At 50.3% G+C, this 17,958-nt stretch overlaps 1 protein-coding gene across 1 annotated transcript in view; it reads right to left on the bottom strand.

The window, feature by feature from the left end:
• CC2D2B (coiled-coil and C2 domain containing 2B) overlaps positions 1-17,958 on the bottom strand; it is a 2,924,037-nt gene that overhangs the window by 2,111,029 nt on the left and 795,050 nt on the right. The gene's annotated exons all lie outside the window — the stretch shown is intronic.

Here is a 17,958-nt window from a genome sequence, read left to right as displayed (position 1 = left end):
GTGAAGTTGGATGTGAGGCTTTGGTTGGTATCTGACGGAAACACCATCAAGACAATATTGAATGAGCAAATGTTGAGCCAGATAATGTAGAGAAGCAGTGGGAAGAGGTGGAATGTGCTAACCATGGTGTGTGGGTTATCGCCTGGGGGCAAAAGAGTGAGCCAGAAGCCAACTGGGATCGAGCAGAGGCCTAGTGGGTCTAGTCTGCACAGATAGGCTAGTTCGTTATATCAGCGAACGCCCCTAGACTTAATTGAAGTTTGCGCAACGGGGTAGGCTAAAGCATGGGGTGAACTAATACAGAGGTATCGGCAGTAGTTACAGCCCACCAATATGTTTAGGTTCCTACTATAAGAGTGGCTACAGTAGGAAGATGACTATGGCAGTAATACATACGATCAGAGTGGTGAAACTGTGTGGGATAATGTCAGCAGTAGGTGCAGGACAGCAGTATACTAAGGTAGGGAAAATATGGAAAAACCTACCAGTAGGGGACACCTAACAGTAGACCTTGGCAAGGCTCGGCAGCAGGATGGGCAAGTTCAGTAGCAATGGTAGATGCAATATGCAGCAGGATTAGCCCACAGTAAGCCTTATAGCAGCTAGGGCATGGAATATTCAAAATCAGGATGCAATAATAGGTACAGTGATCAGAAAGTTCAAACAAAGCAAACATCAGTTTTAACATTAGAGTAAGGTATTCTACCCGCAATAAATGCGAATAAAGGAGTGGCACAGATTAAGGCATGTTAAGCAGCAGTTGGCCAAAACTGGCAATGTGACTGTGGTGTCACGTGCCCAGATACTTCCGGGGCACGTGACACCCGGAAATAAAAGAATCACCGGAACTGGCGTTAGAACGCCAGTCCGGGTTTATGCAGCCTAACGTGTGGTCGCGTCTTTCCTTGAGCGCCGCGCCAGCGCTGCGCACTAGGCCAGGCCGAAGCCAGGCCTACCCACGAGGTCGGGCCCGCACACCAACCGGGACCCGACATCACACTGGCGACGAAGGGGAAGAAGAAGAGCCTGTTAGCAGAGCGGAGCCGTGTATCAACACGCGCGGCATCCGAGCCTCACTTTCACACCCCCAACATTCTAAATCAACACGCAGGATGTACAGAAACTTTGAAAGCCTCGTTCTCTGCCCTCCAACGTTCTAGGAGCATCGCGCTTGGAACAAAGTGGCTGCAGCAAGTCCCGCCTCATCCAAGAACAATTTAGATTTTTTTTTCTCAAAAAAAAAAATATCTATTTTTTCCTATTGAACATTTAAATTATCAGGAGGCACAGCCAAGCCAACAAGGTCAACGGAAGACACCACTGCGACCCAAGGCCGCCACCCAGGCACCTGCATCATGATACTGGTGAGTGTAGCTCAATAAGCCTGCGTTTTGGCTGCGCCCTCACCCCAGCAACACAACATGTCCAGTGGAGAGTCAAGCCCCTCGAGGGCCACCACTAACTCGTCAACCAGAAGGAGCATCACCACAGATCACCCCGACCCAGCGCTCACCACGCTCATGCCTCCGTTTGACCCATTCACCACTGGGGCAGCCATTCGCTGGGAAATCTGGCTACAACAGTTTGAAATGCACCTCGACGCAAGAGATATCACAGTACCAAAGAAGAAACGCACCTTCCTCTTGCTCAACATCGGGGCTGCCGCATTACGCCTGTTCAACGCCATCCCAAACCGCGGAGACGGAAACGACTACGACGCTGCAAAGATGGTGCTCACCAACATGTTCAAACCAGACCTCAACCCGGACTATGAACGCTTTCATTTCTGCATGGCCAGGCAGCGGGAAAACGAGACGGTTGATAAATTCCATGCACGCCTACGCGAAATGGCGGTCGGCTGCGAGTTCCCTGACGAGGAGTTCGCCATCCGCCTTCAAATAATCAACGGCATATCCTTGGAAAAACTGAGGAGAGCTATCCTCTCAGAGAAGAATGTACGCCTATCCCGCATCCTAGAAAGGGCACGCCTTCGCGAGCAGACGGAGGACCAGGTAGCGGTGAACGAAGCGGCGATCCAGAGACTTCCACTCGACAGCCCGAAACCAACGGAAGACGTTGCAGCCATATCCAGACACCAGAACACTCGGGTGAAGCCTCAGCAAAAGGCCCACATGCCGTGCGGCGGCCCGTGGCACAAAGGTGAGTCCTGTCCCGAATGGGGGTCAACCTGCCGAAAATGCAATCGCCTCAATCATTACGCTGCAGTCTGTCGAAACCCGCCAAACCGAAATGACAGAGAGCCAACTCCGCGACCAGAGTAAGTGCGCCGGAAAAAGTTCGCACCCAGAGAGACTCCATACCTGCCTAACAGGCAAGGAAAGGCCAGAGCCGTTGATCACTCCCAAAGATCCCCGGACACAAGTGATAGCGATGACAGCGAATCCCCCGAGAGGAGAGACAAAGACAGACGGAAAAGAGGGAACAAGCAGATACACCGGGTGCACCTCATCTCGGCCGTTGAACCACATCGATCCCGACAACGGAAGAGACCATTGTGCACGATCATCGCCAACGGAGAACCACTAAAAGTAGTCATCGACACTGGCGCAACAGTGAATGTAATGCCGACGACCGCATTCGGCAAGCTCCGCCCGAAGCCCAAACTCCACGAGAAGAAAGTCCGACTATACGCCTATAGATGCAAGAAACCCCTACCGGTGCAAGGATCCTTTAAATCAGACTTTGCTCATAACAACACCAATTGCCGGGCACGCGTATATGTCGTGGATGCTGACTGCGAAACGCTGCTAAGCTGTAGGACAGCGGAAAAACTGAAACTAATACAATTCACTTTCAGCCTTCAACACAAAGATCTTGACGGCCTACTAGAACAATACCAGAAGATATTCCAAGGCATCGGATGCCTCAAAGGCCGAACCATCAAGCTCCACATAGACCCTACCATCGAGCCGAAAGCTGTACGTCACAGACGGATACCGTTCCACTTGAGAGAAGCAGTAGAGAAGGAACTAGCTAAGCTCGAGGACGCAGGGATAATCGAAAAGACATCAGGTCCGACCCCGTGAGTGTCCCCCATGGTGGTTGCCCAAAAACCCAAGCAACCCAACGCGGTACGCATCTGTATCGACATGAGACTTCCCAACGCAGCCATCGGAAGAGAGTGCTACATAACTCCAACGATAGATGAACTCATTGTGGACCTCACAGGAGCAACAATCTTTAGCAAGCCTGACCTCAGATCCGGCTATCACCAGCTCAGACTAGCCAAAGAGTCGCGATATATCACTACATTCTCCTCTCACCTTGGTCTGAGAAGATACAAATGGCTAAACTTTGGGATATCGTCAGCCGTGGAGGTATTCCAACACGAAATCCGCAAAGTTCTCACCGGCCTAGAGGGAACAACGAACATTAGCGACGACATTCTTATGTACGCATCCAACTAAAGAGAGCACCACAAGCGCCTGGCAGCAGTCCTAGGCAGATTGGAAGAAGCCGGTCTGACACTAAACGCAGAAAAATGTGAATTCGCGAAGGAGGAACTATGTTTCTTCGGTTACATATTCAACGCAAAAGGAGTGTCGCCGGACCCCTCTAAAGTTAACGACATAAAGAACACCAAAGCCCCTCAATCGGCCACTGAGGTGAGGAGTTTCATGGGGATGGCAACCTACTGCGCGAGGTTCATTCCAGACCTTGCCAGCATCGCAAGCCCACTCCGGGAACTAACCAAGAAAGATAAGAAGTGGGAATGGACACCTGTTCACCAACAATCATTCCAACAAATCAAGGACACATTATCAGCCTCCACAACTATGGCATTCTTTGACATAGAGAGACACACCGAACTTCTTGTCGATGCCAGCCCAGTCGGCCTCGGGGCAGTATTAACTCAAACAGACAATGAAGGCAACGTGTACCCCATCGCATTTGCCAGTCGAGCACTCACCAAACCAGAACAGAACTATGCCCACATTGAGAAGGAAGCCATTGCTATCCTGTGGGGATGCCGACATTTTAAAGTATACCTGCTGGGCAAGCAAGCAAAAGTATTCTCGGACCACAAGCCCCTGATCCCAATATTCCGAGGATCGGCTCCTCACCCACCAGCATGCATTGAAAAGTGAATGCTGCAGTTGCAGCCTTACAATATAGAAGTGGACTACCGCCCAGGGACGGACAACCCAGCCGACTACCTGTCCCGTCACCCGCGGCCCGCCACTGATGGGGAACAACGCCACGCGAAAGAAACAGATGAACACGTATGTCATGTAGTCGCCTGCGCCCGACCACGGGCCTTGACCTTACAGGAAATAGCAAGCGAGACGGAAGCAGACACCATCCTGACACACACTACCACAGCCATCCAGTCAGGAAACTGGAAGAACTACCTCACATCCATGGCCCAAGGCACCACGTCTGCTCAAACCAAACTTCGAGTGCTATTTGGGATCCAACATGAACTCTCAGTTGGCCCCGAAGGTGTACTCCTCAAGGGTCACCGGATCGTGCTACCCGCGTCACTAGAGGAGAGAGCCCTCAGGCTAGCCCACAGCGGACATCAGGGCATCGTCAAAACAACGGCAAACTTAAAGTCCAGAATGTGGATGCCCAACATACAACAACGAGTAGTGGAGCTGGTGGAATCCTGCGCAGCCTGCCAAGCCTCCAGGAGGGCAGAGAAACCAGAACCCATCGCCAGCGCCCCAAGAAGCAGCAAGCGGTGGGAGGCAGTCAGCATGGACCACTGTACCATTGCCGGCGAAGGATACCTACTCGTTGTGATTGATGAATTCAGCAGGCATCCTGAAGTAGAACATGTGGCATCCCCCAACGCGGAGACAACGATCCTCACACTAGAAAAGATCTTTGCAACACATGGGATCCCGACAAAAGTTAAGAGTGACAACGGACCATTGTTCGCCAGCCAAGAGCTGCACACATTTTTCAAAGACATAAACGTAAAACACAAGCGGATCACCCCAAGATGGCCCCAAGCAAACGGTGACTCTGAGAGGTTCATGGGGTCACTCAATAAAGTTATCCGCATTGCTAAAGAACGAGGGCATCCATGGCTGAAGGCAGTGTATCGATTCCTGAGGACACACAGACAAACTCCACACTCCTCTACAGGAATCAGCCCTGCTGCCCTCATGTTTGGGGTACCCATACAGGCAGAGCTCCCGATGCATCCACAATGGGTAGCTCCGGAACCTGACATCCCAGCCATAGATGCTATGAGACTGAGGCGAAATGTGCAAGAGAGTATTGCCAGGCGAGCCAGCCACCGAGACCTAACACCAGGAGACAACGTCATCGTCAAGAACCGGGCGACGCCCAAGAAAATGTCCCTCAATTTTGAACTCCACCCGTGGACAGTCAGTGCTGCAAACCACAGTGGTGGACGGAGTCTACCTTCAGAAAACCCGGCCAACATGAGGTCAGAGTGGCTCAGAGTGTACGGTACCCGTTATAACATGTTTGTTGTTTAACTGTTGTAAAACACCTCCAAGTTGGGGAGGAATGTGGTGTCACGTGCCCAGATACTTCCGGGTCACGTGACACCCGGAAATAAAGGAATCACCGGAACTGGCGTTAGAACGCCAGTCCGGGTTTATGCAGCCTAACGTGTGGTCGCGTCTTTCCTTGAGCGCCGCGCCAGCGCTGCGCACTAGGCCAGGCCCAAGCCAGGCCTACCCACGAGGTCGGGCCCGCACATCAACCGGGACCCGACATCACAGTGACTTCCACCCAATTTCAGCAGCGAGGGCAATGGTTAAGGTATACGGTTATAGCCTAGGTGAAAGTGGGCCGCAGTGGTGTGCCCGAGATATGTAGCAGGCAGATTGCATAAAGGCTATGCTAGGAGTTCATGACAAAAAGTATTCAGTGTTTTACCAACATTGACAATGGTCCCTATAGGAACAAAAGGTAAGGCAGGCATACGTCACAATGGATCGATAGCGGTCTATAGTGAACTCCTGGTTCATTGGGCAGTGTTAAACATAGCAGGAGTAAAGCACCGTTACAAGTCGGACGAGTAATTTTCATAGTATGCAATTGGAAAGCTTGTTGGGAGGCATACATATGGTGGCTTACCTCATCAATAGGCTATAGGGTACTGCCGGCACAATGCACTAAAAGTACGCTAACAGGCGCGAACAGGGCCTTTTCCAGAGGCCTTTGCCGTTAGGGACAGAGCCGGCTTCCACCTGACGGTGAGCTGGTGCTATTCATAAGCACGCGCGTTGCTATGGCAACGTTCCCAGGCAGCCATATTTGTCTGCACGACGGCCATTTTAAAAACAGGCAGCTTCGGTGAACGGGATCATAGTATATGGAGTTCTGCTAACTAAGCGAAGATAATCATGCCTGACACGAAGGGCGCTTTAACCCAAGCAGCTCACCTAATTCAGGGCCTTGGCGACAGATATCCTGCGCAAAATCAGCAAGCTCGGATTAGGTCGATCAGCTGATACAGCCACGTGCGTGCCACATCGGGTGTAGTGAGGGGGGGGGGGGTGGGGAGGCTCCTGCCCACTCCGTTCTTAGGGCTCACGGGTGATGACACTGCTCCTGCAGTGTGGGTGCAGCGTCGGGAATGATGAGGTGAGCAGGTCTCCTGCCCTTATTCTAATTTCAGGCTCACGGTAGTTATTACTGCCCCAGCAGCATGGAAATAGCGTTGTGGGTGCTGGGGAGAGAAGGGCTCCTGTCCTCTCTGATCTCGGGGTCTGAAGGAATTAAAGACCCAGGTGGATAAGAACGTTATGAAATGTGAAAATTAAATTAAGTCAAAGAAAGAAAACATGAAAATTCCTAAGAAATAAGGAGGAATTTGCATCAGGGAGAATTTAAACTTTCTCTAGAAGGTATGATAACATTAGAAAGGTGCGGCTTGACAGTGACAGCATTGGGTGCATTCCTCTTGTCTCTGTGATCTCGAAGCAGCGAAGTAGCGGAGCTCGTCACAAGGAGAGATAGAGAAATGAAAGGCGATGAAAACAGCAGTGCGAGTGCCAGAACCTTGAAGCCTGTGCTCAGGGTTGTCGTGTCATGTGACCCTATGCGTGAGGTCACGTGACACAGGATGAATAAAGGAATCACCGGAACTGACGTATCCACGTCAGTCCGGGTTTATGCACTCCAGCGACGAGTTGTGTGTTTTATTGCGCGGCGGCTGTTCCCGCGCCGCGCCCCTGAACCAGCCCGCCCCCGGGCATCAGTGGAGGCCTGAACATTACGCTGGAGTCCCGGCCAATACTAACATCACACTGGCGACGAAGCAATCCACGGACCCGACGCGGACCCGCACCCCACGCCTCCTCATCGCGCGGAGCCGCGCACCGACGCCCGCACCAACGCCCCAGACGCAGACACGAGCTACAGAAACCAGCAGCTGCGCATAACGCTGAACACAAGGTGGTTGAAGCCCCACCATTTGATCAAGACAGGGGCTCCCACACGCAGTTCCAACAAGACCATCCAACGCTTCTGGAGAAGTCTAGCAGTCTCAAGCAGGTACTGCGCAGCGGCATACAGGCTGGCCGCGACAACCCCTATGACGTCGTGGTGCCACACCATACACCGCCACCCTAGGCCCACGCTCCAATGCTAGGGAGTACGCGCAGGGAACTAGCATGTCGAGCCCAAGCACCAGCCCTGGGAGGGCCAGCATGAGTCCATCATCCAGGAGGAGCCTCTCCTATGAACATCCCGACCCGACACAGACATCATTTATGCCGCCGTTTGACCCATTCACCACAGGCGCCGCCATCAGATGGGAAATCTGGCTCCAACAATTCGAGATGCACCTCGAAGCCAGAGACATCACCGTGCCAAAGAAAATGCGCACTTTTCTTCTACTCAACATCGGAGCAGCGGCCCTGCGCCTCTTCAATGCAACACCCAACCGCGGCAACGCAGACAATTATGACGCAGCGAGATCTGCACTCACAAATATGTTCAAGCCCGACCTCAACCCAGACTACGAACGCTTCCACTTTTGCATGGCGAGTCAGCGGGAGAAAGAGACGGTAGACAAATTTCACGCTCGCCTTCGCGAAATGGCTGTGGGCTGTTGTCATGATGCCTACCTCCAAGGAGCCAGGTCCGACCCAGCAACCCCAGAGGCAGGCATCATTTCCCCCAGGGGAGTGCCAGCGGGCCCAAGCTGGGGCCCTTTGGACACAGTCCGGGCGCCTTAGGCGCCAGGCTCATGTTGGACCTCTGTCCTGGTGCCTTAGGCGCCAGGCTCATAAAGCTAGACATGTGTTCAAGTGTTTTAATGTGCACTTACCTGATGCAGACCATGCTGCCACATCCAGGCCCTCTTGAGGCCTGAATAGGAACTACTTACCCTGTGGGACTACTTTCCACCCGGGTGTGGTCGGGGAAGGATACATACCTGATCGGAGGAAGGATACACACTTGGAACTTCTTCCAAAGCTATTTAAACCACACCCGATCAGCAACTCACGCTTCGCGTTGTTCTGCTCCTCGCAGCTGGACGCTCACCGTGTCAGCTCTTGCATCTGGACTTCAGCCACGCCTGTCAGCATCCTGGGTCACCTGCAAAGGGAGACAAGAGACCTACCAGCTAATCTGCACCACGGAGACATCACCGACGATCCTGAAAGGGAAGACATCATTTTTAAAAGCATTTCGTTACGATCGCTGCAGCGCTGCATTTCACTCACTTTTCCTGGGTTCCTCCATCTTCAGCAGCGATCATCCGGATACACAGCCACTTCCCAGAGCCTAGAGAAAAAGACAAGAATAAGAGGTGAGAGAAGGAAGGGAATAGGAAAAGCTCAGTTTCCTTCTAAGACTTACCTGTTGGGTCATTCCCATTTGATTTCGGGTCTTACTGCTTCCAAGCAGGACCCCGGCCCCTATGGGGAAAAAAGACAAAGACATTAGATGAGCGAATGCAAAAACATTACCTGAGCGCTCATCTAGGACTTACCAGATCTTTACTGGAACTGCACGTTTCACTTCGGGTCGGCGCCATATCTCCGGCATTCCGAACCCCGGCCCCTATGGGGAAAAGACATCAACGTCAGCGCTTTGTTGCAAGAAGTCTCCAAAGGAATCTTCATTCATCACCTGAAAAAAGAAAATGAACATTATTATTTAAAGCTTGAACTTTTGAACTTGCAACAAAACTTTTACAGCGCCTTACCAGTATAATCAAGCTTACCTGAACTCCCATCCAACCTCAATCCAGTGAAGTAACTGGGTTCAACGCGCCCCTGCGTCAGAAGCAGGATGTAGAGCTCGTCCTTTCAGACCCTAAGGTGAGACTTCACGGGGAATCGTGGAAGGGTATCGTGGAGGGTTGGAAGAGAGCAGGAGGCTTGAGCATAACTCAGTCAGTAGGTAATACTCCCTTTTCACGCACAGGGGAATATTCCTGCGAGCCGGAGAAGCCAGAGTAGAGGGCCCTTCCTATCCATCTTCAGAGTCCTGCGCTTCACCATTGAAGAAGCATCAGCACTCGAAGCCAGACCTGCGCCTCCGTGGGAATCAGGTGAGCTTTACAGCTGTGAGTTCCCGGACGAAGAATTCGCCATCCGTCTCCAAATCATCAACGGGATATCCTCTGAAAAACTGAGAAGGGCCATACTATCAGAACGTAACATACGCCTCTCGCGCATCCTTGAAATGGCGCGTCTCCGGGAGCAAACGGAAGACCAGGTAGCAGTCATGGAGGCAGCGATCCAGAATCTACCACTGGACAGCCCTGGACCTGCGGAGGACGTAGCAGCCATTTCCAGACGCCAGAACACTCGCACGAGGCAAGATTGGAAGCCCCACCCACCACAAGGGCGGGACAAAAGCTGCAAATGGTGCGGAGGCCCGTGGCACAAAGGCGATTCCTGCCCCGCATGGGGGTCCACGTGCAGGAAATGCAATCGCCTCAACCATTTCGCCACGGTCTGTTTGAACCCGCCAGACAAAGATCCTGCCCCGCGCCAGACACAAGAACGCCGGAAAAAGTTTGCGCCCAAAGTATCCTCACACTGCCAAGCACGCAAAGGCAAAGCCAGAGCCGTCGACGAATCCCAAAGGTCCCCAGACTCGAGCGACAGCGATGAAAGCGACAGCAGCACGTCCCCCGAAAGGGGAGATAAAGGGAGACGGAAAAAGGGGAGCAGACGAATACACCGCGTACATCTCATATCTGCAGTTGAACCACATCGGTCACGGCAGAGGAAAAGACCGTCGTGCACCGTTCTCTCCAACGGAGAGCCACTGAGGGTGGTCATCGACACTGGTGCAACAGTGAACGCCATGCCAGTGGCGGCATTCAACAGGCTTCACCCGAAGCCCAACCTACAACAGAAAAAAGTCAGGCTATATGCCTACGGTTGCAAGAAACCTCTTCCCGTACGAGGGTCGTTCAAATCAAACTTCGCCCACGAAGACACCAACTGCCGTGCACGCATATATGTAGTGGACGCCGGCTGCGAGACGCTACTGAGCTGCAGGACAGCAGAGAAGCTGAAGCTAATACACTTTGCATTCAGCCTCCAACAAGACGAACTCAGCAACCTACTAAAACGACACTAAAAACTATTCCAGGGCATCGGGTGCCTCAAGGGGAGAACCATCAAACTCCACATAGACCCCACCATCGAACCGAAAGCAGTTCGACACAGACGGATCCCATTCCACCTGAGAGGCGCAGTAGAAAAAGAACTGGCGAGGCTTGAGGAAGAAGGGATCATTGAGAAAACATCCGGACCAACCCCGTGGGTCTCACCCATGGTTGTGGCACAAAAACCCAAACAGCCGAACGCAGTAAGAATATGCATAGATATGAGGCTTCCCAACGTTGCGATCGGGAGAGAACGCCACGTAACCCCCACGATCGACGAACTCATCGTAGACCTCACCGGAGCAACCGTCTTCAGTAAACTCGACCTCAGATCAGGCTATCACCAGCTACGCCTATCCAAAGAATCGAGGTACATTACCACTTTCTCATCTCACCTCGGCCTGATGAGGTACAAACGGCTCAATTTTGGAATATCCTCGGCCGGAGAAGTGTTCCAACATGAAATCCGCAAAGTCATCACGGGTTTGGAAGGGACCACCAACATCAGCGATGACATCCTTGTATACGCTCCAAACAAAGATGAGCACCATCAACGCCTAGCGGCGGTCCTGAAAAGGCTCGAAGATGCAGGTTTGACACTCAACGCAGAGAAGTGCGAATTCAACAGGAGTGAGCTGTGCTTCTTTGGCTACAAATTCAGCGCGGAAGGGGTATCCCCCGACCCGTCGAAAGTGCGAGACATCAAAGATTCCAAAGCACCACAATCAGCCTCCGAGGTGAGGAGCTTCATGGGGATGGCCACCTACTGCGCACGGTTTATCCCCAACCTCGCAAGCGTCGCAAGTCCGCTTAGAGAGCTAACAAAGAAAGACCAGAAGTGGGAGTGGACCGCAGCTCACCAACAAGCGTTACAACAAATCAAGGAAACTCTATCTATCTCCACCACCATGGCATTCTTCGACATAGAAAAACAGACCAAACTTCTCGTGGACGCCAGCCCAAGTGGCCTAGGAGCAGTATTGACCCAAACAGACAATGAAGGCAAAGTGTTCCCCATCGCATTTGCCAGCAGAGCCCTCACAAAACCCGAACAAAACTATGCGCACATAGAAAAGGAAGCTCTAGCCAACTTGTGGGGATGCCGACACTTCAAAGTGTACCTGCTAGGCAAGCAAGCAAAAGTATTCACGGATCACAAACCATTGATCCCGATCTTCCGAGGCTCCGCCCCCCACCCACCTGCACGCATAGAAAAATGGATGCTGCAGCTAAAACCATACAACATTGAGGTGGAGTATCGCCCAGGATCGGACAACCCAGCGGACTACCTGTCCCGTCACCCGAGGCCAGCTACCGACAGTGAACAACACCATGCGAAGGAGACCGATGAACATGTCTGTCAAGTAGTTGCCTGCGCAAGACCGAGAGCCCTGACTCTGCAAGAAGTAGTGCGTGAAACAGAAGAAGATACCGTCCTACAGCACACAGCGGCAGCCATCCAGTCCGGCAACTGGAAAAACTATCTCATGTCAATTGCTCAACGCACAACATCGGCACAGACCAAACTCAGAGCGCTGTTTGGGATCAGACATGAACTTTCAATAGCCCCAGAAGGAGTGCTGTTAAAAGGACACAGTATCATATTGCCAGAGTCCCTGGAGGAAAGGGCTCTCAGATTTGCCCACAGCGGACACCAAGGGATCATAAAGTCAACAGCCTACCTCAAGTCTAGGATGTGGATGCCAAACATGCAGCAAAGGGTAGTGGAACTAGTTGAATCCTGCGCGGCCTGCCAAGCATCCAGGAGGCCTGAACACCCTGAACCAATCAGCAGTATCCCAAGGAGCTGCACACGTTGGGACGCAGTCAGCATGGACCACTGCACCATTGCTGGAGAAGGATACCTGTTCTTATTAATCGATGAGTTTAGCAGATACCCAGAAGTCGAGCACGTAACCTCGACTAACGCTGAATCCACCATCCTCGCGCTGGAGAAGATATTCGCCACCCATGGAATTCCGAGGAAAGTAAAAAGCGACAACGGACCCTCCTTCACCAGTCAGGAACTACGCGACTACTTTAAAGAAGTGAACGTCAAACACCAGCGGATCACCCCGAGATGGCCCCAAGCAAATGGAGACGCTGAAAGATTCATGGGGTCACTTAACAAAGTCATCAGAATTGCCAAAGAACAAAGGCACCCGTGGCTGAAGGCCGTATACCAGTTTCTGAGGACACACAGACAGACCCCGCACTCGGCCACCGGAATCAGCCCCGCCGCCCTCATGTTGGGGGTACCCATACAGGCGGAACTCCCTGTACACCCCCACTGGACAGCCCCAGAACCAGACATCTCAGCGATAGACGCCAGACGGCTAAGGAGAAACGAACAAGAGAGCATCGCCAGGCGAGCCTGCCACCGAGAACTGACCCCAGGAGACACTGTCATCGTCAAGAACCGCGCACCGCCCAAGAAAATGTCCCTAAACTTTGAAGTACGACCATGGACAGTCAGTGCGACCAACCACAGCATGGTCACCGCCACCCGAGGGGGAGAAACCGTGACACGCAATGTGTCACACTTCAGGAAGGTGCCTCCGGAAATGTGGGAGAAACCATCAACACCCCCGAGAGAAGACGAAAGAGAAACGCTGCAGACTCGAGGACCGGCACCAACGGATAGTCTAGCCACACCAGGAGATGCAGACAGACCGCACGCGCCCAATGAGAGAACCGAAGCGGAAATCACCAAAAAAGACATGCCCAAGGAAAGAAGCACCCGCTACCGTCTGAGAGAAAGGCCCAAACCGTCATGCCGTCTCCAGGGGTATATAGTAGACGGAATCTATAGGCGAACACCCACGCCAAGATGAACTCCAAGAAGGACACGACTGAAAGCAGGAGCATTACGATGTGCGTTACTTCGTAAGTCGTAATAGTTCACAAGATCCCGTGTTAATTGCCGTGTTGTTAATTGTGATGCATACATATCTCCAAGTTGGGGAGGAATGTGGTGTCACGTGACCCTACGCGTGAGGTCACGTGACACAGGATGAATAAAGGAACCACCGGAACTGACGTATCCACGTCAGTCCGGGTTTATGCACTCCAGCGACAAGTCGTGTGTTTTATTGCGCGGCGGCTGTTCCCGCGCCGCGCCCCTGAACCAGCCCGCCCCCGCGTATCAGTGGAGGCCTGAACGTTACGCTGGAGTCCCGGCCAATACTAACATCACAAGGGTAGCAGTTTCAGTTTCAGTCCGAACTTCACCAGCTGAGTGTGCTCTGGGGGGGGGGGTGGTCAGCGCGGGGTTGTGAGGATCCCGGGAGTCGTGAGCTGCATATGCGAAAAATAAGGCTGACTGGGCTTTGAAAATCAAAAACCACTACATATAACACACTATGGTTTCTCCACTTGGAGCTGTGAGGAGGTGAAAGAATCAGGAGTTCTGAAGGTGCTTTTCCATCACTGATCTGAGAAATCGTATGCAAGTTCTCATGTTTCTCCTATGAAGTGACTGCTGTGAGAATATTGTAGTACATGATCTTCACAGTGCTACGAAACTGAAAAGCTAAACTAGTGCAGCAAGTGCTATACATATAGCTGTGGGGTGCATTTAAAGGCCCCAAACAGAAGTCCCTTTCACCTGAATGGAAGGCATATAAACCCTGCAACAAAATCGGCCTGGCTTTTGCTTTTATTTTCACATGAATGGCAGGCATTTAAACATTGCAACAAAAATGTCCTGGCTTTTTGCTTTTATTTTCACATGAATGGCAGGCATTTAAACACTGCAACAAAAACAGCCTGGCTTTTGCTTTTGTTTCATGTAAAGTTAAAGAGCCATGTGGCTAGGGGCCTACCTATCATTACCAATGGACAAACAGCAGTACATTTACAAAAGAAGGAGGAATCAAAAAATCCTCTAACATGGAAAACAGGATTTTTCAGTATGGAAAGCAAAAACGGCCTGCACATGTGTTTGCAAATAAAAACGGCTTTAAAAAGTCACAATGTAAAAAATATCACTGCTCACAGAAAAATGTCAGGAAAGCAAAACATGATGTATGGGCTGACCAAAGCAATGCATATTATGTTTCAACCACAAAACTCCAGTGACATTTGAAGAGGCACTTGGTCTTCAGGAAAAACCTGTTTCTGGCTGAGGAAAAAAATTCACAAAGGAAAGCCCCACTTCCAGCTGAATGTCATATCTCCCAACTAATAACCCTGCACAAGCAAGTTCACGGATAAGTACCGCTTTGCTGCTCAGGAGGAGTGTTTCTGCTTCCTGCTGGACCTGTGTTCCTTTTTTGCTCATATATTGACTGTGGGGGCAGCTATCAACGTTATCAGTGGACTTTTGCGCTGATTGTGCTATCTTTGATTGACACTCCCATTGCACCCGCCCAGGAAACAGCATGGTTTGCTTTTCATAAATTTGGCTTGCACACGCACAGCGCGCGCGCACGAGTAAGTTCACGGATAAGTTCCGCTTTGTCGCTCGGGAGGACTGTTTCTGCTTTCTGCTGGACTTGTGTTCCTGGTTTGCTCGTGGATTGACTGAGGGGGCAGCTATCAACGTTATAAGGTGATTTGAGCTACGCGTCACGACAGTGCTTCAGTGAACGCTGGTGTTTCTATTATTGATTGCTTTGTTTGTTTGTTTTCAGTGGACTTTTGCGCTGATTGCGCTAACTTTGATTGACACTCCCACTGCACCCGCCCAGGAAACAGCATTGTTTGCTTTTCATAAATTGGGCTCGTACGCGCACATCGCGTGCGCACGAGCAAGTTCACGGATAAGTTCCGCTTTGCCGCTTTGCTGCGACGTAGCAGCTGTGGCTCCGCCTCTCTTTTGGGAGGTTTTTAAGCCGTGAAGGGCAGTCTTTGAGCGAAATCTAATCTAGCTCGTTCGTACAGAGTCAAAGGTAACGATTGTTTTACTTCTTGGGAAATTGTTTTGATTGATTCATTGCTCATGGTATTTGTTGCATACTCTTCAAAAACAAATATGCCTGACAATATTGCTAATTTATGTACCACATGCACTATTCCGCAAATGTTTCAATCTCAACTTCCACCTTTTACCCTGTCATCAAGGTTTGCAGGCACTCCTTCCACTAATTTGCACACCTCGGGTTTCAGCACAAAAAGTTAACAGTGAGCCAAAGGTGTGTACTCCATCACAAACAGCTAGAAGCAGGAGTCTTGCTGCATATTCCACCCCGCCTGCATCAGTGGCACAGACGATTTCCAGTGTGTTTGTAGCGGTAACTCACACCAAAAACATCATCTCGGATCAAACTATTCTAGCTTCTTTAAAAGCCAGAAATGTTAAGAGGAAATTTAGCAAAAAGTCTTTACCGAGTATATCTCCCATTCCATCTATGGTTACAGATAGCACTAACATATCAATATATGCGAGTCAATGCGAATCACCCATATCTATACGCAGTGAAGGGCATTGTACGCCAACTGAGGGACCATTTCATGACTCCTCAACGCCTTCGGATTCTTCCCTCACGTCTTTCGCTCTTCCTACTCCAAGGCCATTGAAGCTCACCCTTTGTGTTCACCACCCGTGGCCTCTAACATGATGGAATTGGCTCTTACTGCAGTTAATACCTGGGTTCTAAGTCTACATAAATTATTTGAACTGATGCATGATAAATTGAACAAACAAGCTCTCTAATTGGAAGAGCTTGTACTGTGGACACAACATCAAAATCAGCTTCAAAAAGCGTTTTTCCACCATCTTCTATTCAATCCCATGATTTGGAAGACTCAGTCATTATTTGTGGCAATATGACTGACCAAACACAATCCATACATTTGGCACAACCACAAGACATTGACATCTCTTGCCCAGGCAACTCTGAGGTAACTATGTAATTATCACAGTTCCCTAACATTATCCGTGCAATTGAGGATGACTGCGATAATCATGGTGTGAATATGATACCCTCCAAAAAAACTCAGAAGTTTTGCATGTCGGAGAAGGAGTGTCTGATACCCCCGCTCCCACAATGCAGCATGTCTTGGGAACTAGGGGTAAAAAACCTTTTTGACATCAACCTCAAAGACATTTGTCAATTATGAAAAAAACTAAGAACATGCCTGCCCTTAGAGGGGTCAAAACGACTCTTAATGCCTTCTTTAAAGCAATAGGAGGCTCTGTTCCCATGGCTCAAACAGATCGTAGTCAGCTGTCAGCCCACAACACTCTGGCAGTTGTTGTGAACTGTTAGCCGGTCATAACATGAACTTACCCACAAGAGATTTATTGTCCACTATTGATCTTGTAAAGAAGCCTGATCCAACACAGGATGTATCCACACAAAAACGAACTCTTGCATATTTGCCCTTGGACTCTCTTGTAGAGACTATTAGACAAACAGAGCCTGACCATAATGTGCTCGTAAATACTGTCCCTTGTGAAAAAAAAGTGTCTCCTTTAAACCTATGCAACATCCGTCTTCTTTGCCACCAAAGGAACAGAGTCGAGTGGCTATAGCCCAACTGAAACAGGCGGTAGATGCACACCTATTAGAAAGGCTTTCTGGTACGACCAATCAATACAGGAGTATGTTACAACAAGTTCAATTGGCAGATTCCATCTATGCTCACTCTGAATGTCAATCCTCCAAATCTCCACAACAAACACCAGAGGCTCGCAAGAATGCAGGAAGGTTGCAAAATACTTAACATATACCCTAGGTCAGACACGAAAGAACAGCTTTACCAGTGAGCGACCTCCTACTAATTCACAAACACTACCACAGCTGTTAAAATCTTCATACTTTTCTTTCATTCTAAAATGTAGAGAAGGGTCCCATCCAACATATGACCTTAACAGAAGTAGTGTTTTAAACATCTTCAAAGATGTTGCTGAACTACAGGATGTTACTTCTAGAGACATAGATCAGATTGAGTTTATTTCTGACGCATCATGTTCTATTGTCAGACTATGGATCCCATCAGGGGTGGTGGAAAATACCATTTGGCAGGCGAAAATGTCCTTGTTTGAGATAGGTTTTCTTCTGGCACAAGATCTGAAATGTAATCCAAATCAGTCCAAGGGTCAAATATCCAAACCTAATATATATCAGAGCACACAGGTAAGCAACACCAACAATGCAAGAATGCAATTTATCAAGGAATTAACCATTAACGACAGATAACCAACACACCCTAAAATTAGCCAGTTGGAACACGAGAGGGCATACACATCTTCAAGCTTCTATCAAGAGTTTGCCTTTCCTCTCTCACATATTAGCCTTACAGGAAACATGGCTAATTATGCCCCCTATATGGGACGGATATGATGTTGTACTCCTTCCAGCGTTGCTAACCAGGGGTAGACCCTCCTCGGGATTCCTTGTGGCTGTCAACTGCCAAATGGGGTTATC

Source organism: Ambystoma mexicanum, chromosome 8 (assembly GCF_040938575.1).
Source record: "Ambystoma mexicanum isolate Mex_15411 chromosome 8, UKY_AmexF1_1, whole genome shotgun sequence".
NCBI classification, from domain to species: domain Eukaryota; kingdom Metazoa; phylum Chordata; class Amphibia; order Caudata; family Ambystomatidae; genus Ambystoma; species Ambystoma mexicanum.
The sequence above is the reverse complement of the archived record's forward strand: the minus strand, read 5'-3'. Positions and strand labels throughout refer to the sequence as shown.